At 40.9% G+C, this 5,740-nt stretch overlaps 1 long non-coding RNA gene across 1 annotated transcript; it reads right to left on the reverse strand.

Annotated features, from left to right (window-relative positions):
- Positions 1–1,681: 1,681 nt before the first annotated feature.
- LOC135250625 (uncharacterized) lies at positions 1,682–5,497 on the reverse strand. Its single transcript, XR_010328959.1, has 5 exons — positions 2,899–5,497; positions 2,710–2,813; positions 2,072–2,194; positions 1,852–1,881; positions 1,682–1,732 (listed from the first exon to the last, which is right to left on the reverse strand). It is a non-coding gene; the product is annotated as an uncharacterized LOC135250625 (long non-coding RNA).
- Positions 5,498–5,740: the final 243 nt, after the last annotated feature.

A 5,740-nucleotide genomic window follows, 5' to 3' on the forward strand; every position in this document is an offset into this window, starting at 1 on the left:
CATATTTTCACTTTCCACAAAACTGAATTTCCTCTAGAAACAACTGCAAATATCCGTCAATGAGCAGAGCCGTTTCCATATAATATCCATAACTACCTGTACTCTGATCTTGTGTTCTATTGTCCATTTGAGCTGTAGAGAACTCTGCAAAAGAAAATCAATTTAAGTCAGTATTTGGTGAAAATAATGTTTTGGGCATGCATTATTTGCTGTAACTTTTTCAGGCCTTGGTACTACTCTGTTCAGCAAATAATTTGGGTCAAAAGTAAATAGGCCTACATTGTGCTCATGTAACCAATTAGCAAATCCATCACTTGACCATTCATTTGGGAAAGTCTGGACCAGGTAGCTGCTAAGCAGTAAAACAAGATCGGAAAAAGTACATTTTCCAAGCTACTAGGCCAGATGGATAGCACCCAAAATCCTCAAGTTATATCCCTGCCTGCAACATCAAGTAGTTAGTAAAAAATTTCAACATACCATCTGCAAAGCTTGATGTATTTGGTGAAGCTGGAATGCCAAGCTGGGGGCTCCGGACCTCTGGGAAATAAAAACGGCATCACAAATGGCTAAAAGAAATTGGCTCTGGTATCATTAGCGCTAGTATGAGTTAATAATTTTGTCATTTTGTGTAGCTTCAACAAAATTCAGAATAAAAAGGACAATCAGACCAGCTCAAAGCTACAACATCCTTTTTTAGGGTATAGCCTACCACCTCTGAAATTACATCTTTGTGGCTCCTTCCGTGACAGGGCACCAACTAAAAATGAAAAGCATACAAAGAGAAATCAAATAATTCAATAAAAACACTACAACTGCATAGGGGGGTGGGGGGCCACAAATTTCACAATCGCCATAATGCAAATATGGCATGGCGAAACCATGTTCAGAACTGCACATGGAAGAGAGAGCCCCCTTCCCAGCAATCCTCAATGATAAAATGTTTAACATGAAAACAGGGTTCATACGGACAACATTAAATCAAATTCAAGGACTTTCGATGCACTATTTCTCGTCTCATAAGGACTCCACACAAAAGCAAGAAACCATAAGCCTTACTGCGTTTTAAATCATAAGTTCACATTCTCTAAACAATGGCGTCTAGCCAGGAGGAAATGCTTCAAGCATGTGGTAATTCATGCCTTCCTTGTTTCCTTTTCCTGGCTAGATCAATGACTCTTCACATATTATAATTTCTATTCACCCAGGGTTGCATTCCAATGGCTCGTGGCACCTAAGTCTCGGGGGAGAGATTGCAACTGAAAGGGTACTAAACATCCAGACGTAAACAGGATGGGTGTGGGGACTTAAACAGATTATAACTGAAAATTTAAAATAAGATACATTACTAAAAAACACCTAAACCTAACAAGCTAAAACTCGCAGGATAGGGGGTACTTGAGGACTGTGTTGAGAAACACTGTGCTAGAGTAAGTATATGCAAATGGATAAGATAAAACATGTCATCTACTACATTTCCCAAAAAAAAAAAAAAAAAAGACATTTGGGACATGATTCACCAGCATACCTGGAGTTGCAGGCAGACTCTTTCTTTGCAGGCAGGAGGAAATGTAATTTGGTTTGCTACACAAGTTAAGTGTGCAAAATAACCAAATAAAATAAATAAATAATATTACCTGACCAGGTCTGAGCTGTTTTGCATTGTACATTGTTCTGGGCTTACCTCTTTTGAAATTAATGTTTGATGGCTTCTTGTGCAGCATGGTGTGAACTAAAAAAGGACTGGCAGGAAAATTTTAAAAAACCCACTGAGTAAATACTGTCAATGAGCCAATAGGCATAGACTTAGTTTTTATAAATTTTGACAAATGACAAAGGGTATTTGCTCACTGGTACTGGTGGAGGCTCCCAAATCTTCACCTAATTAGTGGAAGATCATGAGTAAATTAGCTCAATTACTTGCAATAATAGTCTTCCAAATTTCTAAATGAGTCATCTTTCAGGACTTTTGAATGCACTTCTTATGCCATGTCTGTGACTCTGGATCATTTCTATTTCAACACCTGAATGAAAATGAAAACCAAAAATGTAATGTATTCAAGAAAATTACCTTCATCACTGGAGCTTGACATGTAGCGATGGTTACGCACTCTTTTTCTTGACTTTGGTTCAGACTCAACAGAGGATTGCTCCTCAAAGAGCTTCACCCAGCACTTAGCTTCCTCATAGTTCTCTGCATGGGAAAATTAGTATGGACAATACATTTCAGCCATTTTCTTTTCTAAGAATAAAAATATTAATGATTCATCCTGATTTTGAACAGTAAGGCTGGGCAATGTCTGCATATCGAGGGCACACGATAGCGGAACTATAGTTCACCCAAGAAAAAATAGACAAGCCATGGATGACCAAATTGGTGAATTTAGGCTGTTAATTTATATGCACGGAATTACTGCATAATTACACTACACTGGATGGAAATAGATTCACTTATTGTTTTCACCTATACACTCCCCACTGGGGTTTGGTAAGGATGCAGTATGGACTCAGTCAGGTGTTCGGATGAAGGTCCTCTGATTGGCCACAAGAAGATCAGTCAGGTGTACTGATTCTTACATTCTGTCACATTATCACAATGCCTGAAAAATGTCACAGATATTTGGTACCATCATAATATTGCCCAGCCATACTGACCACTACTTCAGAGTTTACCATGGCTGTTTTTTTAAGAGTTTATGCTAACAGTACCAGTCATGCCAGGGAACATTCAAACTCTAAAGAGCATCCAGTCAGGACTTGGAGGAGAGCATTTCTTTATCCGTGCTGTCTGTTGTCCAATAACAGAATCTGCCCTGTGAGTGAAACATGTTAACATAGTTAGTACCTGTGCAATTGAAAAAGAGCACACCAATCAAAAATTACAGTGTAATCCCTTACCCCATCTCTTTCCAGCACCCATGATGTTGGGTGTTACGTGCCATGTGTTTCTTTTGTGTGGACTTCCCTGCCTTCACCTGTCAACCACCATCCACCAAGTCCCACCTTCACCAATCCCCACCCTCCGTGTCAATTCTGGACAACCAATCAGAACTCGCCACCTCTGCTATATAAACCGTGACTGTTTGTAATGATGGATGACTTTTTGCTCTGTGTTGTGTTAGTATTTGACTCTATGTTAATCACTCATTTGAACTTGTCTTGTTTTGTGTACACTTCCAAGGCTTGGGACAGGTAAGACTGGGGGCTCCTGTACATATGCCCGTAGGCTATGTTGTGTATAGATCCACTAGTCCTTAGGGGTGATTGCCAACCAATTGTTTTTTTCAGTCTGCTAGTTAGAGTAGATAGGCCTTTTGTTTGTGTACTTGATACACTAGATTAAATTACTCTCTGGTTTAGCTAGCTTGTTTTTCTGTTCTTTTGGCAACATCCAGCGTCCGTTGACCCTGGTAGTGTGTGTCTGGGATGTTGTATGTCCTGAAGTAGTTTGTTGCACATTTTGTTTTGTTTCCACAGTAAAACACCCATGCACTGAGTTGCTGCTTTTGTCTGTGTTTGATTTATTGTTGTTACCATTTATACAGCATTAACATCTCCTGGCATTCTTAACATCCAGTTACATACCCCATGCACCCCTTAGACCCATGGGGTCGTAATATTGGGACAGCCTCCACCGTACTTTCCTCCAGGAATTCAACCACACAGTACATTTCTGCCCAATAAAAACAGAAAAATTAGGGTCAATTATACCTCATAACTTAGATTTTTAAGATTAAATTGCATTTTCTAGTAGAAAGTTTTAGTCAGAAAAGAAACGTCTAGCATTAGTGGCACTTTGTTACCTTAAAGATGTGGGGACACATAGCCGGTGTTAAATCATCAAAAGAAAAAAATGAGGTAGACGACAAGAAAGAGGGGATCTGCGTTCCAGCGAAAGTCTGCCTCTGAACGATACATGAGCCCCCTGTGTGCGCGCGTGTGGCACTGGAAAAGCACCATGATTAAAAAGTGCAGCAATTTAGGTGTTGATTTTTCATTGAAAACGATTTGAATAAAAGTTGTGAGGCTAAAATAAAGACATACTGCATGTTGCATATTGGTTTTGGGCACCCGTTAGGATTTGCATTATCTTGTCAAAAACTATGTAGAAGTCCCAAAAACACTGTTCTGCCTTGCTGCCGATCAATCTTAATCGCTCTTCTAGTCAGCTGTGATTTTGGCATCATTTCCATCTCTGCTTCTCTCTTCTGAAACTGGAAGGCACGAATCAGGTAGGAATTGTATGGGTGAGCAAAGAGAGGGGCAGGGTTTATATAGACACGGCAAAGAGCCATTTTGTCTTCTGCAGAAATTTCAACAACATCCACACACTTTCCATCCTATGTGATGTATGCACAGTCCTTTTTCTTGCTTGAGACTTTCACTTTGTGTGGTTTGACACGTCCTGTGAAATTCCTTTCCTGGAGTCTTTTAGCCACCTGTTTGATAGGGCTCTTCCCAGACCGCACCAGCCGCTTGAGGCCATGAAGGTAGTTTTCAAACTGGAATGCACTGCAGTTGTTCAGACCCTCATATTTCCTCGCCTCATCAGTCATGTGAACCAGAGTGTGCAGATTGTACACCATGAAGTCATCTCCATAGAGGACCCTAGCTTTCTGAACTAAGTATTTCAGAAGCTCGTGGGCATAGGCACTGTGATCTTTCAGGGGTTTTGGACATACCAGAATGCCCATAGCTACACTGAACACTATAAAGTGCTTATATAGTTCATCATCCAGAATACCTTTCATCACAAGTTTTCCAGTGTAGAGCATGAACTGGCGGAATTCTGTTGCTTTCCATCTCTCCACTTGCTTAATCGATCGAGGTGGCCTTGCAAAGTCTGATGGGATGCTGTCCTGGAGATCAACCATTCTGCTGCTAACTAATGCAGATTGCTGGGCAGACATTCTGACTCCTCGCTTTCCTTTTTTGGTCCAGACGAGGAGCAGTTTCCTCATAATCCCAAGGCAACACTGGTGCATGTAATCAATAGGGAAAGCTGCAACCATGTCAATCGGCAAATCGGTGAGTGGGGTGTCACCATGATGGTGTTTTTCCTGCATTTTATTTCTAAAGGAGTGATCGTTCCTCAGAATCAGGCCATCTACTTCTGGATATGTGACTTGGCCAACCCAAACACCCCTTTGCTCACACTTGTCACATCCATAATAGCCACTGCACAGTTTTGTGTTCTTCACAAGAGCACGGGCAGGAGCATCACAGACAATGCATCGGATTTTAACCTAGATAATCCTGCCTCTGAACAGAAGGCCATTACACATCACAGCATTCAGGTCAGCAACCACCTCCTCCAAAAAATCCAAGTTTTGGGGTTTGCTTTCCACAAAAGAAAGAAATAGAGGGAAGATCTTGACAGGTTGAAGCTGGACAGTGCAGAGAACAGGCCACATACTATTGCCTGAACTTTTGAACAGTGGTACGCTATCCACATTTAGGGACAATTCAACCTCTGTGATGTTTTCGCAATCTTCATGAGAGTACTGCTCAAGGGTATCACTTAACTCAGTGGTGTCAAACTCGTGCCATGGAGGGCCGTGTGTATGCAGGTTTTCATTACAGCCTCAGATCTTGATTATATAATTAGTTAAATTATTTGCTGAATTAGGGATGCAGGTTTGTGCACAATGGTGACCCGACATCTATGGTGACCCGCATTGTCTAAATAAAAATTTTCTTATATTCTGTGCTTCAATGCAGTTAAACGCATATGGCTGAA

The sequence above is a fragment of the Anguilla rostrata genome, chromosome 3 (genome assembly GCF_018555375.3).
Source record: "Anguilla rostrata isolate EN2019 chromosome 3, ASM1855537v3, whole genome shotgun sequence".
In the NCBI taxonomy this organism is placed as follows: Eukaryota; Metazoa; Chordata; class Actinopteri; order Anguilliformes; family Anguillidae; genus Anguilla; species Anguilla rostrata.